Genomic DNA, 18,702 nt, shown 5'->3' on the forward strand with positions numbered 1-18,702 from the left:
AAGACCCTTAAGGAGATGGATTGACACAGTGGCTGCAACAATGGGCTCAAGCATAACAACCATTGTGAGGACGGTGCAGGACAAAGTAGTATTTGTACACAGGGTCTCTATAAGTCAGAACTGACTCAATGGCACCTAATAACAGTAAAAACCCTTTTTTCAAAATACCTCTGAAACATACATAAGTATATACATGTGCTTGTGTCCACACTATTTTTTTCATATTTTGTCTATTGTTATTTTTGTTAGTAGCCATTGAGTTGCCTCCAACTCATAGAAACCTTATATATAACCACTTATTTGGGGGGGGGGGAGGGTCTTTAAAAAAAAAAAAAAAACCCATTGCTGTTGAGTTGATTCCAACTCATAGCGACCCTATAAGAGGGAGTAGAACTGCCCCATAGAGTTTTCAAGGAGTATCTGGTGGATTCAAACTGACAACCTTTTGGCTAGCAGATGCAGCGCTCTTAACCACTACACCACCACGGTTTCCTTTGAGTACTATAATTTGTTAAGAAATGTGCATTGTTGTAAGAACAAGCATATCTGTCAACTCTAAGGTTTAATTTACATTGTTATTTCCAATATAAATTTCTTCTGTAACATTTTTACATTCAAACTACTGGTTATATTTATTTAAGGGCACAGAAGGATATTGACTATTCCATTTTAAATTACCAAATTGTGCTTTTATTGTAAGTATTGATGAAATTACGAATTTCTTAATTTTAGAAGATTCGGGTCTATTGGGTATTACTTGTGAACTGAAGGGAAAATAAATCTTTTGAGAAACAGACAAACGTTTAGATTTGTCTTATAATTAAGTCAGAAGAAAGCAACATTTACAGGATTCAAACATTAGAACTTTTTCACACATTCCCTCACAAAAGCAGCAAGAGGAGCTGTGGGGAAGTGGTTCTTTTTTTTTTTTTTGCTCTTCTAAATTTTTGTGTGTGATAGAGTTGCTTTCCAATCTCTTTCCTAATCTTTTCTGGTATCGAACTTATTTTGTGCTGTTATAAGTTACATAATAAGGCATCATGAACTGTAGTTTTTAAAAATATCCTAAATTTTTTATATTTTGTTGAACAGAATTCATAGTACGTAGTCATAAAGTTTTTGTTTTTGTTTTTTTTAAATCCCCTGCTCTACATTTAAAATGCACAAAGTAGAGCAAGACGTGCTCCCTCTTCACTTAGATGAAACTCATGAATGATTTGGTTACTCTTGCTTAAAAAAAAAAAAATCATTTATGATCTCTTTAAGACACAGATATGGGCTTGACCCAGTATTTAGGGTCCAGATCACACTTAGTATTTAAGGGTTCCAGTCTTATGAAAGGCAACTGCTATTCCCCCTTACCTAGTAGGAGCTTGCTGCAGGGAGGAAAATTCTAGAATATTGCTTTCTTCCATTTAATTTCCTTATTGACTCACTTCTACCCCTTCTCCCTCATTTGGCTCCTCAGTCTCTGACTCTTTTGTGATGGAGCAAGGGAGAGAGGGAAACTAGGGAGAGCAGAGAATTCCTTACACAGTTCTTTCACAAATTGATTGTGTATCCTTCAAGCAGGATGGAAGAGTAAGCCTGACACATTCTCTCATGGGACACATTCCTGAATCACAGCAGCCATGCATTTTCCTCTGGCTTGTTGCTTCACCTCAGGCCTTGCTTCTTTGGCAATCTATGCACCCAGAAATAATGTTAGATCCCATGGTCACTTACAGTGATTCCCTGGGTAGAGTTTTAAATAGTTTCAAGCAGGCTTTCTCGCACAGAAGGACCATATCTAGTTCCTGAAAAATCCTCATGTCCTCTATATACTTTCCATGGATAGACGCAGGGGATGCAGGGTAAACAGCATATGCACCCCTCCTTCATAAATGCTGAGAAAACAGCAGCTAGAAATTCTTTGATTTTAAGAATTTTTTTAGGTTGATGTTTGACACTGGTTTTGAGGGAAATTCTGAAGACTCATATTCTCCAAATGGTCCGAATGAGCCCTTTCTCTTTTGACCTAAGAGGGTAGAGGAAACAAACTTCTTCCAACCCTGTACACTTTTTCCACCTGAAGGGAAATCTTCCAAACACAACTTGCTTCAAAGAACTTCTCTTCAGAAAACTTTCTCTGGTTACATCCATGCCTTTTATGTGACTGTGTTGAGTAACATGTTTTCAGTTATCTCTTTTGTAACTTCTCCAGGGTTATCAGTCTCACTTTATATTTGATTGTATCTTATATTGATTGAACCACTCATTATTTTGTTGTCATTTGAATTAGGAGACAATGTGGGAACTATTATTCCTTGTCTTAGAATACGACCCAGCTGGAACTGGACTCACAAGGATCCACAAGGACTCACAGGGACACATCAACTGGGGCCTGGATATAAAGACAATAGCTAAGACCATCTTGGAAAACATCTTCTAGGGAACTTATCACATAAACTAACAAAACAGCACAAATGACTCACAGACTTTCCACTCCTATCTTTTTCTATTGGCATTTAGTGAATAGTAAAATTTGTTGGACTGTTGGACCAATGAAGACTCTCTTAACCATCATTACTGAAGGTGTACCAGTAATTATTAAGAAAGGCATTTGAAAATGTAGAATCATGGTGACTTACAGTTTCAACGCAATCTGTGAAAAGGTAAAACTTTCAATGATTTTGCTCATTTTGTAATGTTAATATATACTGATGATTCTGTAATACTTCCTTGGACTCAGGCAGACATGGCTCTGGCAGCACGCTTGTCCATTTTCCCACTCTTGCCTCTTTGAGTACATGCTGAATAAAACCCTTCTTTTTGCTTTACAAAACTTTGTGATGTTTTTATCCTAGGACACATTTCTTCAGTTGGAATTTATAATTTCTTCTAAATTTACGTTTTAGAGGTCATCTAATTTGTATGCTTAAGTAATTGTAAAAATATAGAGCTTTAGTTGTATTTTTGAGGCTGATTTTGATTTTGGCTACTGTTTCAGTTCACAGTGTAACTGGGGCAACAGTAATATATATATGGTAGCTCATCATTTTTATATTGACAACAACTTGTTTAAAGTGTGTGGGGCTAAACACTGAAGATGCCCCCTAATTTTAATGGTATGATTTCCATATTACCCATGTGATACCCATCCAAACATATTTTAGGCTACCCTCCTGGGATATGTGAACTATTCTTACCATGGAAATTGTTCTATGTCTCCCAGGCTACTGAGAGGAGATTAACTGACTCACATGGCTGTGTGTGGAACAAGCAGAGGTGTGCTGGAGTTAGCTATACGAGTTCATGAGAACAAACAAATGCTCGGGAATTTTGCATTCTGGTTGTTAAACACAACTATTAAGAATTAAATCACTTGATTTGAAATTTTAAAAATTTGTATTTAAAAAGGTAATAAATACTCGAAACTCACCAGTTCTTAATTTTTAGTACATTTTACTGCTATTGAGATTTATTGATTTTATTATTATTGCAGCTCATTTAAGCTTATTGTATCTGCAAATTGGAGATCTATATAATGGAGTGCTACTGCACATTTTTCACAACGCTTCACTTGCTTAAAATCAGTTAAATTTTTTTTTTTTTTATGGTGGGAGTATTTACACCACGGGAGTTGGCACTGAATCAAAAAACCAAACACACTGCCATCTAATCTATTCTGATTCATAATGACCTTATAGAAACCATAAAAGTTGGCACTAAAAATACACTTTTATTTATTTACTTTGATGGGGGCGTTGTTTAAACATATACCGTCATAATGCTGCCCAGGCTTTTACAGATTGTTTATATTTTCTTTTTTTTTTTTTTCATATAATCTCAAGATGAACTCAGATTTCCAAACTGCATAAGACAATTGACATAGGGAGCATGTTTGGTTCTGTACTGGTTTCTTAGGTAACTGCACCCTAGGTATATAAACAGAGCAGCCTTCCTTAAGTTTTCTGCTGAAATATCTTTGATAGATCAGAGGTTAGGTCACATGAATTATATAGTCAGTAATATTCACAGCCTCTATAAATTACCAACACAGTTATCAACCTCTGAAATGCTAGAATCTAACTCACTTCTTACTAATGTGCATTTTTAGTCATTGTATAGGAGTTAATGTAATTACTCTAGTCCAAGATATTTTACAAAAGTATTACGTTTTTTATGTCCATTTAGCAACTAGAAAGCTACACAATCCATGTTTTTTACTGTACTGTGGAATTTTAGGTGGTGCAGGAGGTAACATGCTCAGCTGCTAAATGAAATGTTAGCAATGCTAGCAGTTCAGAATGAAATTGGTGTAACAGTAGTATATGGTAGCTGATCATTCTTATATGGACAACAACTTGTTCAAAGTGTATGGGATTAAAAAGGGCTATACCAATAAGCAACATCATGATAAACAGAAAAGACTGAAGTCGTCAAGGATTTCATTGTACTTGGATCCACAATCAATGCCCATGGAAGTAGCAATCAAGAAACCAAACAACATATTGCATTGGGCAAATCTTCTGCAAAAGACCTCTTTAAAATGTTGGAAAGCAAAGATACCACTTTGAGGACTAAGGTGTGCCAGACTGAAGCTATGATATTTTCAACTGTCTTGCATACATACAAAAGCTAGACAGTGAATAAGGAAGACCAAAGATGAATTGATGCATTTGAATTATGGTTTTGGTCAAGAATATTGAATATACCATGGACTGCAAGAACAAACAAGTCTGTCTTGGAAGAAGTGCAACCTGAGTACTCTTTGGAAACAGGGATGGCAAGACTTCATCTCAGGTACTTTGAACATGTTGTCCGGAGGGATCGGTCCCTGGAGAAACATTATGCTTGGTAAAGTACTGGGTCAGCAAAAAAGAGGAAGACCCTCAATGAAATGGATTGACACAGTGGCTGCAATAATGGACTCAAGCATAATGATTGTGAGGTTGGTGCAGGACAAGGCAGTGTTTTGTTCTGTTGGACATAGGGAAGATATGAGTCAGAACTGACTGACTCAACAACAAAAAAACATTAAATATGTGTCCTCTTCTAATGTTAGGGTCTTGGTATCATCTATATTTGTTAGTCCTAACTCAGGGATAAAGCGTTGTCTCCTATCCATTCAACCAGGTTTGAGTCCGCCCAGAGATTCCTTGGCAATCTACTTCTAAAAAATCAGCCATTGAAAACTCTATGGAACACAATTCTATTCTGACACACATAGGGTTTTCTTGAGTCAGAATCATCTCAAAGTCAATTGGTTAACTGGTGATTAACTGAAACTTAGGTCTAGAAGCAGAATTATAATAAGGGTATGTGCTAATTTTGTTAAAAGCCACAAAATAGCTAATGTATTTTAATAAACATATAACATGTATAAACTTAATCTAGATTTTTCTAAACTCAGATTTACTTGTTTTCAAATATAACTCATCTTCACATCTTGAGGATTTAGTTTTTTTATGTAGAAATTTATTTAATATCACGTGCATTTACATAAAAATTGTTTTCCATAAATAACTTGTTTACATAAAGATAAAAGTAAAGGCCTTCAGTTACATTCAAAAGAAATACTTAATTTTGTTCATTTGTGTTTGTTTTAAAACAAAATAAATTCAAGAATAGGACAGTCTAGAATTGGGTTAGTAAGGTGAGATAAACCTGAGCTCTAATCCTAGCTTTATCCCACGTTATCTGTGAGAATTTAGGCAATTAGCATTAGTTAGCTAACTCAGTTTTTTTATCCAAAAATTGTGTATACTATACATCCTAAAGTTTGATATTTAAAAGAGATAGTGCAAGTAAATATTTATAGGTTTTTTAATGAGCGAGATTCTCTTTCTAGTACACTAATTTGGGGGCATAATTATAGTCTATAAGGAAGGCAAACTAAGATTTCAAAAGGCAGAAGTTTAATTACTATAATAAAATTGCTCCTGGTACGATAAATTTAAAGCACATGTTGGGTATGTTATGTAGTGGTCTTCAAATTTGAGTTGCAAAGCTATGAAGGTACACAAAAACTTTGCACAGTACTGTTAGTTCCATCCAGTCAGCCCTCGGTGTGTGGCAATTGCATATGTTTCAGAGTACAACTGCTCCATGGGGTCTCCTTGGTTGCGGTCTTTACAGAAGCAGTTCACCAAGGTTTTCTTCTGCAGCATCACTAGGTGAGCTAGAACCACCAACCTTTAGGTTAGTAGCCTATAGCAAACTGCTTGCACCACCTAGGATCCTTCCGGTGTGTATACAGCCAGAGTCCCCGGGTGGTATAAACAGCTTGGGCTTGACTTGAGCACTCAGCAGCTGACCCAAAGGTTATAGGCTTGAACCAACCCAGCAGCTCCTTGGAAGAAAAAACCTGGCAATCTGTTCCTCTAAAGATTGCAGCCAAGAAAACCCTGTGGGGCAGTTCTACTCTGTCACACGGGGTCACTACGAGTCAGAATCAACTCCACGGCACCTAACAGCAACAGCAACTAACCTAAAGTGTGATATTTTGAACTCACCCAGTGGCTATGAAGAAGAAAGTTTTGGTTATCTGCTTTTGCAAAGATTACACAGGAAAACACACAGTTCTATTCTGTAACACAGGAGGTCACCATGAGTAGGAATATACTCCATGCAATTGGTTTGGTTAGATTATTTTATTTTTTAATATAGCCACAAAAAATTTCAGGAGAATCAGTGCCCAGATTGTCAACATTCAAAAGTATCCATTACTAAAAGTGATCTGTCTGGGAGTAATCCTATGATTTCTGTTCTCTTATCTCCCACTCCCATTTCATAATTGCTACTCCCCAGCATTTCAGAAGAATGACATGCTCTGAGCCATCTAGGTGCTGGCTAGATCGCATTGTCTCAGGGTGCAAAAACTTCCAGGTCACAAGACCAAAAGCAGTCTCCCCTGAGAGAGGGTACTTGAGCTCTGTGAGAGTATTTGTGCCAGGGTGTGACTTATTTCCTTCAGACAACAAACTCAAGGTAAGTCTTACCTTTGATTGAGAATCTAGCAGTGACCTGGTTGTCTCCAAACTCCCTGCTGTCAAGTTGATTCTGACTCTTAGCGACCTTACAGGACAGAGTAGAAGTGATTCATAGGGTTTTGGTTGTATAGGAGATGCCTATTAGCTGGCTTATTTAATTGCAAATGAGTTCAATTTTTTCCCCTGTAATAAAAAGTAAGTATGATTTGGCTGATTCCGTTGACAATGAGGACTGACTTTGCCAACTAGGTGCCCATGTGACATTACCTATAAATCAAATAAGCTTCATGGTTTCAAGGAAAAGGTATTTAATGCATATATATACTAAGAAACATGCTACAAACAATCCTTTACAGCTATCGAAATTTTTGATGAAAAATAGTCGAAGTGAATTTGAAAATGCATGAGGGGTTTCATAGTTTTTCAAAAATGTTTTAATGGGTTTGTAGGAAAAAATATTTGTAGACCAGCATTGTAATAGACAGACAGCTGAAGATTAAATGAAAACTGAAATTTGGCAGTTGATATAACTATCTAAACATAAAAATGTTATTACTAATCTTAAATAAACATCATATATTCAGGTATTGTCATTGTATACCTGTAATAGCTATAATTATCTATGGCATTTTCAAGGAATTAGTTAAAAGTACCAATACCATCGTCTGTAAAATTGACACAAAAATATTTAATTACAGACACAAGGTAATCTGAGAGTTATTTTTATATACATCTTTGTAAAGAGCTCTATTAAAAATTTATATTGAGCTTTCCCTATATGCCAGAAATTATTTCAGCTGTTAGTATTCAGTTGTTGTTGTTGTTAAGTACCACCGAGACCCCATGCACAACAGAAGAAACACTGCCCGGTTCTGTGCCATCCTCACAATCATTGTTGTACTTGAGCCCACTGTTGCAGCCACTGTGTCAGTCCACCTTATTGAGGGTCTTCCTCTTTTTCACTGACCCTCTATTTACCAAGCATGATGTCCTTCTCCAGGGACTGGTCCCTCCTGATAACACGTCCAAAATACATGAGGTAAAGTCTTGCCTTCCTTGCTTCTAAAGAGCATTCTGGCTGTACTCCTTTCAAGACAGATTTGTTCGTTCTTCTGCTCATGGTATATTCAATATTCTTGGCCACCACCATAAATCAAAGGCATCAATTCTTTTTCACTCTTCCTTATTCATTGTCCAGCTTTCACATGCATATGAGGCGATTGAAAACACCATGGCTTGGGTCAGGCACCAAGTCCTTAAAGTGACATCTTTGCTTTTTAACACTTTAAAGAGGTCATTTGCAGCAGATTTGCCCAATGCAATGTGTCGTTGTGAATTGTTTTTCAAAGTTTCTACCTCCCCCACCCCCATTTAGCTCACATTCTAATGCAATGCCATGTACAGCCATCCTAACTATATTAGGTATCCAGTCAGTTGTAATACGAAAACCTCTGCCTGGTCCCCCTGCACTCAGGTGGTCAGTGGAGTTTCCTGCTCCTGTTACAGACTCACTGATACTAGAGAAGACCCCAGCCTGTTATCTATAGTGACTCTGACTGTGAACATTTTTCACAGTGGAGTCTTGGCGGAGCACAACACGGAACCACGCCTCCCAAGTTGAACTAAGAGTTTTGTAACTTCAGATACAGTGTAAAAGGAATCAGACAGAAAAAGTAGTGAGGCTATTTACTGTGAAGATTAGGGGCAGAAGTAGCAGAAGGAGAGAAACAATGATGTTCCATCTGCTGGGCAACCAGACCCGGAATATGAATCTAGAGAAATTTTGCTTACTAGTTGGCATGTATTCATTATACTTGCCAAGCACGTTATATAGTAATCTGAGTTGTGTTTATGCAAATTTGGCTCCCGAGGACTTAACACGATACATTCTGCCTTATAACCCTGTGCTTACTAGTCAAGCTATTTTTGGCAAAATTATTTGGAATCAGTTTTGTTTTGTTTTTAACCTGGCTCTGACAACCTCCCTATTTCTCCCTTGCTCTGTGTTGGCTTGTGTGTGAAGCTATGACACTAGTATTTAAAATATCAATAGAGTTACTTATTGTGGATAATTTCAGCAGCACTTCCAGCCTAAGACAGAATAGAAAGAAAGGCCTAGTGATCTAGTTCCGAAAATTAGCCAGTGAAAATCCTATGGATCCCAACAGAATATTGTCTGATAAAGTGCTGGAAGATGAGTTCCCTAGGTTGGAAGGCGGTCAAAATACGCAGTGAATGCAACAATGGACTCAAGCACATCGGCAATTGTGAAGACTGTGCAGGACCAGACAACATTTCTTTTGTTGTACGTGGGTCTCCCTGAGTCAGAGTCGACTTGACAGCAGCCACCAACAATAACATTAACCTCTTTTGATGTTACAGAGAACTCCTGAATGAATGAAATGCTACCAGGAGGAAACGGGCTGATTTTAGATGAGATTAATATTAAATTATTCTATATTAACATTTTATAACTTACCTGTTCAATTATGTCCTGATGAAACCCACAGGTAGTGTTAAAAAATAGTATTATTGTTACAGTAGTTGTTCTAGATTTCTATTACCAGATGAAAACTGATAATGGCAAATCATCAAACTTACTACACTGGCATTCTACAGTGGATATCTTAATACAGAATAAGAAAAAACTATATAATTTACGTAGGCCTTTATCTAGGGATCTTCTTTTAAAAATATTGTGGCAGATTTTCCCATAAAGTTTTGGAGCTTATGCTTTTTGAGTAAATAAAAATATTGAGAGAATTATTTTGACATAAATTAAAAACTAGTTTTAAGATAAATGATAAAAATAAATATGCACAAAATTGGATAAAGAATGTATTTTTCCTTAATAGCTTCCAAAATATGTTGATCACTTTGGAAAAGTAAGAAAAATAAACAATATTCAATATCATTGAGAAATGGGGGGAAAAAAAGCAGATTCTATTGAATTAAATGTTATAGTTTTTGTTATATGCACCTTTCTGTCTCTAACAAATAGTTTTTAGAATCACTGTAAAACCCACTTCTTTAGTTAACAGTGCAGATGTATTCAGTATATACTTGAAGTTTGAAAATTATATTTGCTTTCCTCTAATGGTTTTGTTAAGGAGCCCTGTTGTCACAACGGTTAAGGGCTTGGCTGCTTACCAAAAGGTTGGTGGTACAAACTCACCCAGCAGCTCTGTGGAAGAAAGACCTGGGCATCTTTCTCACAAAGATCACAGTCAAGAAGACCATATAGGACACTTCTAGTCTGTCACATGGGGGCCTTATGAGCTGGAATCAACTCCTTGGGACCTTGCAACAATACTCTTTCTGCACTTTCGTTTTCCTTTTAAAGGGAAGTAAAAACACTCAAATACATGCCAAATGTCTGACAAGTTTTAGGTTCTCAGTGCATTTTTGTTTTTTTCCCTCATCACCCTTCTCCTTAAAAACATTTGTTTCTCATAATAGCAATTCTGACTGTGTTCATATTCTGGCTGTGTTCATAACATACTCCACTTTAATTATTTTAACCATTAAAAAGAATTGTTCCAACAGTCTAATTGTTGTTGTTGTTGTTATTTTGTGCCTTGGAGTTGACTCTGACTCATAGTGACCGGATGGGTTAGGACAGAGTAGAACTCCCCATAGGGCTTCTGTAACCTTTCCAGGAGGAGATTGCCAGGCCTTTTCTCCTGTGAACTTGCTGGTGGGTTCAGATGGCTGACCTTTCAGTTAGCTTAACCATTGCGCAGTCAGGGCTCCTTACATCCTAGCTAGCAACGAAATATCGTTGCTTTAAAATTAGCGAAATTTTAAAATTTATTCTTTGTTAAATTGGCTTCAAACTTGAAGAAAAAGTTATATTGACATTGAAATTACTAGTCTTTATAACTAGTATATAATGGAAAGAACAAATAACTTCTGACTCTTGAAAAAAGAAAAAAAAAATCTCAATTCATCTACTAAAAGCAAGCTGCAGTTCCACTCTGTTACTTGAGGGCACTATGAGTCAAAATAGACTGGCTGGGACCTAACGCCAACAACTAACAACAAAACGGTTTTATTTTCCTTAGGTTTAGGGGAGCAGTGTCCTCATTCCCCTACCTCATGTTTATCTCTTTCCATTTGCTCTCTCTTTGACAGAGCAAATAAATGCAGTTCAAATTCATAAAATGGAGACATCACTGAGAAAAACTAACTGAATTCTAAGCTCTCTGATATTGTTAAATATATGTTAAGGGCTACTTCCCCGAAGTCTTCAAAACTTCCTTTTGAATGCCTGACTCTGACGGATATGTTTTCATGTAAAACAAACAGAACATAGCCGAAAGCTAAGTAGGTCTTAATTTTTCCTTTTTTTTTTTTAATGACTCTTAATATGCACATAGTCCTCCAGTCTCAAAAAGTACCTTGGGAATTATTAATCCTCTTTTTCCCAAATCACAAGCAATTATACTCAAAATAATAATGTCAAGCATATATGTTCTTTTACTGATACCCATATAGCTTGTTTAACTTAAATTTCTAATTAAAACAAAAAGACACATTTTATGTTTTTTATGGTTTGTAGACCTCAATATATTTGCCAATATTTATGCAAAAAAAAAAAAAAAAAAACAGTGCTATCGAGTCGATTCCGACTCTTAGCGACCCTATAGGACAGAGTAGAACTGCCCCATAGAGTTTCCAAGGAGTCCCTGGGGGATTTGAACTGCCGACCTCTTGGTTAGCAGTCATGGCACTTATCCACTACGCCACCAGGGTTTCCATACCAATATTTAGCTATGCTAAAAATTTAGAAAGGAAAGGTATCAGTGAACTAAATTATCCCTGAATTAATGAGGCATTCTAAACATTTTTTTTCAAGAAAGAAGGGACATAGATAAGAAAGAGACTACCAGTGAAATACCCCTGCAGTAGTTAGGCCGTACAATAGAAAACGTCTTTAAAATTTTCAGACTTGCTGCTTCATTTTGGGTGACTTGACAGCAATAGATTTTATTCAGTTTTATCATGATTCCCAGAAAATGTCTTTACTTGGATTGAGTGGTATGGATTTCCTTGCAGATATGCGTGCACTCACTGTTCCATTTAAGATAGAAACAGAATAAAGTACGTCCTGGGAGAGAGTACCTGGGATTCTGGCCGCTTTGTTTGCCTTTCTTTTTTGAAATACAGTAACTCTAATTTGTGTTATACTAGGTTGTCATTTTAGGAGAGTTGTTTTGTGGGAATTTTGATGTCATATACCTACATGACTTTTTGCTGTTAAAGAATAGGAAACTGCATCTTTTATATTACGTCTTTAGCTTATTAATAGTTCATTTTACTTTTTTTTTCTGGGTTCCTATTTTTATTGGCTTCATCTACCTTTCACATTTGATTTGAGGTACTGTTTCTCAAATATATGTATGGTTCCTAAGAGCAAATGAAATAATGCAGGGAAAGCAACTCAGTCAGGTTGGTTTTCAAAGACTGGCTTTCTAAAGACAGTTTAGCACTGGCTCATAACCAGGCTTGAGGACCAAGTACCAAGTAGAATACTGGTATTCGTGGCACATCTGGAAAGAAACCCCATATTGCTTCACTTATCATCTTTGTAAATATTAGAATCACCCATAAAATGTAATGAATGTGTCTTATGTCTGAATCATGAAAGATTATCTCTGTAGAGTAATTTGTGAAAACAGATCTTGTAACCATTGTGGTAGAAAGCCACACTGGTAGCATGCAGGATATACTAGTTTTGTTCTCAGAGTAGGAAGAAATAAATAAAAACACATGTGAAAAAAAAAATGTGCTATTTTGGATGATTCATTAATTTTCCCTTAAAAAATAACACAGCTCCTTTTATCGAGCCATCATCTGACATTTTACTACTTTATGCACAGAAATGTGCTGCTATTCATGTCATTATATAGGAATTTAAACCACAGCAATATTATTAAGGGGACCAAATCCATTACCCATTTTATTATGTTTTATGGTATACATGAAGACACTGTAGTATATTAGTCATTGGGAAAATGAGTAGATATTTTCCTGTGTGGAATGTTAATGAATAAATGGCATTACATTTGTTATTCATCTACTCTCTTATTTAAGGAAAGCATGCCTGTAATAGTCACAGAGGGCTAGCACTGCATCACGTTGTACAGACAAGGTGAAGACACTGGCAGGTCAACACAACAAGTCAGGATTCTTACACCAGCCTCTTTATCTCATCACAGGAAGATTTAGTGGGTTAGAGATGCTGCTGCTATATTTTTGACCCAATCATAGAATGATGGATCCCACACACATGTTTATTCCACAGCTAAACTACCTTGCTTCAAAACCTGACTCTGACATTTAATAGCTAAGGGATCTTGGGCCAGTTACTCCCACTCGGTGTCTCAGTTTGCTCCACTGTAAAAACACAAAAAACAAAAGCAAGTACGTAACAGAGCTGCTATGAAGATTAAATGAGATAAAATGTATATGAAATACATAGAAAGTGCCTGGCATATGGCGTGTACTCTATGTTGTTGTTACGTGCTGTTGAGTCGATTCCGACTCCCAGCAACCCTACGCACAACAGAAGAAAACACTTTCTGGTCCTGCACCATTCTCACAATCGTTGTTATGCTTGAGCTCATTATTGAGCCACCGTGTCAATCTACCTCGTTGAGGGTCTTCCTCTTTTCTGCTGACCCTGTGCTTTACTAAGCATGATGTCCTTCCCCAGGGATTGGTCCCTCCTGACAATATGTCCAAAGTATGTAAGACACAGTCTTCCATCCGTGCTTCTAAGGAGCATTCTGGTTGTACTTCTTCCAAGACAGATTTGTTCATTCTTTTGGCTGTCCATGGTATACACAATATTTGCCGCCAAAACCATAATTCAAAGTCATCGGTTCTTCTTAGGTCTTCCTTATTCATTGTCCAGCTTTCACATGCATATGATGAGATTGAAAATACCATGGCTTGGGTCAGGCGCACCTTCGTCTTCAGGGTGACATCTTTGTTTTTCAACACTTTAAAGAGGTCCTTTGCAGCTGATTTACCCAATGCAATTTGTCATTTGATTTCTTGACTGCTGCTTCCGTGGCTGTTGTCTGTGGATCCAAGTAAAATGAACTCTCGATAACGTCAATCTTTTCTCCATTGATTATGTTGCTTATTGGTCCAGTTGTGAGGATTTTTGTTTTCTTCATGTTGAGGTGCAATCCATACTTGAAGGCTGTGGTATTTGATCTTCACTAGTAAGTGCTTCAAGTCCTCTTCACTTTCAGCAAGCAAGGTTGTGTCATCTGCATAATGCAAGTAGTTAATGAGTCCTCCAATCCTGATGCCCTCTTCTTCTTCATATAGTCCAGTTTCTAGGATTATTTGCTCAGCATACAGATTGAAGAGGTATGGTGAAAGAATACAACCCCGGCACACACCTTCCCTGACTTTAAACCACTCGGTATCCCCTTGTTCTGTCCGAAAAACTGCCTTTTGATCTATGTAAAGATTCCTCACGAGCACAATTAAGTGTTGAGGAATTCCCATTCTTAACAATATTATCCATAACTTGTTAGGATCCACACAGTCGAATGCCTTTGCATAGTCAATAAAACTCAGGTACACATCCTTCTAGTATTCTCTGCTTTCAGCCAGTATCCATCTGACATCAGCAATGATATCCGTGGTTCCACATCCCCTACTGAAACCAGCCTGAATTTCTGGCAGTTCCCTGTCGATGTACTGCTGTAGCCGTTTTTGAATGATCTTCAGCAGAATTTTGCTTGAGTGTGATATTAATGATATAATTCTATAATTTCCACATTGGGTTGGATCATCTTTCTTGGGAATAGGCATAAATATGGATCTCTTCCAGTTAGTTGGCCAGGAACCTGTCTTCCATATTTCTTGGCATAGATGAGTGAGCACCTCCAGTGCTGCATCTGTTTGTTGAAACCTCTCTATTGATATTCCATCAATTCCTGAGCCTTGTTTTTCACCAATGCCTTCAGACCAGCTTGGACTTCTTCCCTCAGTACCATCAGTTCCTGATCATATGCTACCTCTTGAAATGGTTGAACATCGACTAATTCTTTTTGGTATAATGGCACTACATATTCCTTTCATCTTTTTGATGCTTTCTGTGTCATTTCATATATTCCCTGTAGAATCCTTCACTATTGCACCTTGAGACTTGAATTTTTTTCAGTTCTTTCAGCTTGAGAAATGCTGCATTCTTCAGTTTTGGTTTTCTATCTCCAGCTGTTTGTACATGTCATTATAATACTTTACTTTGTTTCTCAAGCCGCCCTTTTAAATCTTCTGTTACATTATTTTACTTCATCATTTCTTCCTTTTGCTTTAGCTGCTCAACGTTTGCGAGCAAGTTTCAGAGCCTCCTCTGATATCCATCTCAGTCTTTTCTTTCTTTCCTGTTTCTCAATCGCCTCTCACTTTCTTCAGATATGATGTCTTTGATGTCATTCCACAACTCTTCTGGTCTTCGGTCACTAGTGTTCAATGCGTCAGATCCATTCTTGAGATGTCTATAAATTCCAGTGGGATATTTTCAAGATCGTATTTTGGCTCTCGTGGACTTGCTCTGATTTTCTTCAGTTTCTGTTAGTTTCTGTCAAGCCCCCATGTGTCTGTCATTTAGTCATACTTTGGGGGCTTGTGCGTTGCTGTGATGCTGGACGCCATGCCACTGGTATTCAGATACCAGCAGGGTTACCCATGTAGGACAGGTTTCAGCTGAGCTTCCAGACTAAGACAGACTAGGAAGAAGGACCCGGCAGTCTACTTCTGAAAAAGCATTACCCAGTGAAAATCTTATGAATGGCAGCAGAACACCATCTAATATAGTGTTGGAAGATGAGCCCCTCCAGGTTGGAAGGCACTTAAAAGATGACTGGGGAAGAGCTGCCTCCTCAAACTAGAGTCAGCCTTAATGATGTGGATGGAGTAAAGCTTTCGAGACCTTCATTTGCTGATGTGGCACGATTCAAAATGGGAAGAAACAGCTGCAAACATCCATTAATAATCAGAACCTGGAATGTACGAAGTATGAATCTAGGAAAATTGGAAATCATCAAACAATGAAAAGGAACTCATCAACATCGATATCTTAGGCATTAGTGAGCTGAAATGGACTGGCATTGGCCATTTTGAATCGGACAATCATGTTTGTCTACTATGCTGGGAAAGACAACTTGAAGAGGAATGGTGTTGCATTCATCATCAAAAAGAACATTTCAAGATCTATTCTGCAGTACAACGCTGTCAGTGATTGTATAATATCCATATACCTACAAGGAAGACCAGTTAGTACGACTATTATTCAAATTTGCACACCAACCACCAAGGCCAAAGGTGAAGAAATTGAAGAATTTTATCAGCTGCCACTGATCAAACATGCAATCAGGATGCATTGATAATTACTGGTGATTGGAATGCAAAAGTTGGGAACAGAGAAGAAGGATCAGTAGCTGTAAAATATGCCAGAGATCGAATGATAGAATTTTGCAAGACCAACGACTTCTTTATTGCAAATACCTTCTTTCACCAACATAAATGGCAACTATACACATGGACCTCACCAGATGGAATAGACAGGAATCAAATAGACTACATCTGTGGAAAGAGACTATGGAAAGGCTCAATATTATCAGTCATAACAAGGCCAGGGGCCAACTGTGGAATAGATCATCAACTGCTCATATGCAAGTTCAAGCTGAAACTGAAGAAAAGCAGAGCAGGTCCACCAAAGCCAAAATATAAACTTGAGTGTACTCTATAGGGGTTATTTTATTATTATTATTATTAAACACATTGTCAGAAATACAGAATGTGATGTATACTGCAGAATGCCTCATACTTTCCATTGTCCTTGCTCTGTATACACCTTACCCTGTCAAATTTTTCCAAGTGCCACTAGCTAAAACTATGAAGCTGATTAGGATAATGTATGAAGCAGTCAACTGGCCTTGTAAGAGCAGCTTTTCTCTTGCAGTTCCTCCCTGGTTCCAGTCACCTATTGCCCTTTTATGGCTCTATCGCTGTGCCAGCCCTCTAAAAATAAGTCTCAAAAGAATCTCTAAATGTAAGTGAGGTAAAAGTCAAAATCATATATCGTTGTTAGGCGCTGTCAAGTTGGCTCTGACCCATAGCGATCTTGTGGACAACAGAATGAAATGTTACCAGGTCCTGCACCATCTTCATAATTGTTGCTACTTTGGGTTCATCGTTTTGGCTGTGGAGTCAATCCATCTCACTGACGGTTTCTCTCCTTTAACTGACTCTCTACCAACCATGATGTCTTTTTTGAGTGATTGGTCTTTCCTGATGATATATTCGAAGTAAGCAAAAGGAAGTCTCACTATCATCAGTTCTAAGGAGCATTCTGGTTGTATTTCTTCTCAAACAGATTTCTTCATTCTGGCAATCCAGGGCATATTCAATATTCTTCCCCAACACCACAGTTCAAATGTATCTATTCTTCTGCCGTTTTCATTGTCCAGCTTTTGCATGCATTTAAGGCAACTAAAAGACCATGGCTTTGTTCAAGTGCACCTTAGTTGTCAATCAAAGTGACATCTTTGCTTTTAAAAACCTTAAAGAGGTCTTTGCACCAGACTTGCCCAATTCAATATTCCATTTGATTTCTTGATTGCTACTTCCATAGACATTGTTTGTTGATCCAAGTAGAGTGAAATCACTGATGACTTCAATTTCTTCCCCATTTATTATGATGTCACAAGGATTTTCATTTTCTTCACATTTAAGTATAATCCAGATGGAAGGCTTTGTCATTCGTCAAGTACTACAAGTCATCTTCATTTTTAGCAAGCAAGATTCTGTCATCTGCATATTGCAAGTTGTTAATGAGTCCTCCTCATAACATAATGCTGGACTGTTCATCATATAGTCCAGCTTCTCAGATTATTTGTTCAGCATACAAACAGAATAAGAAAAGTGAAAGGATACAACCCTACAGCATATCTCTTTCAATTGTGAACCATGCATACAGCCTTGTTTTGTTTGAATGACTCCTCTTAACTCATGTACAGGTTTTGCACTAGCACAAGTAAGTGTTCTGGAATTCCCATATTCACATTCTGGAATTCATATTATTATCTAGAGCATTATGATGAAAGAAGACATTATGAAGGAAAACAGACACTATGCAATTCGAATGTTTTCAAAAATACAAATATTTTGTAACTGAATGATGAACACCAAAAAAATCAAACTAGTTGCCATCGAGTTACTTCCAACTCATGGTAACCCGTGTTTTTCAGAGTAGAACTGCACTCCACATAGAGTTTTCAATGGCTCTAATCTTTCAGAAGTAGATCACTAGGCTTTTCTTCCTAGAAGCCTTTGGGTGGATTCTAAGCTGAGCACTTAACTGTTTGTGCAACCCAGAGAGAACATGGTGAACATAAAGAATTATAAAACCTAAATTATACTATAAGGCAACAAATGACAACTATAGTGGAGAAAGAGATTACAGGGGTTATAAGTGTTTTTTTTTTTTTTAGAAAGAAAAAAGCCCACTTTCCCTTTTGTAGGAAATGTTGTGGAGAGAAGAAATCATATTGTAGAATGGATGGTATTCAAATAAGAGAAGCATAGGGGTACTTCGGGAAGGAAAATAGCTTTCATTGGGGAGAACAACACATAAAGGGGGTAACAACGTGCAGATTGGCTTATATGGAAAAAATGACCATTGAAAATTTGGGGCCTG

Source organism: Loxodonta africana, chromosome 13 (assembly GCF_030014295.1).
Source record: "Loxodonta africana isolate mLoxAfr1 chromosome 13, mLoxAfr1.hap2, whole genome shotgun sequence".
Classification (NCBI taxonomy): domain Eukaryota; kingdom Metazoa; phylum Chordata; class Mammalia; order Proboscidea; family Elephantidae; genus Loxodonta; species Loxodonta africana.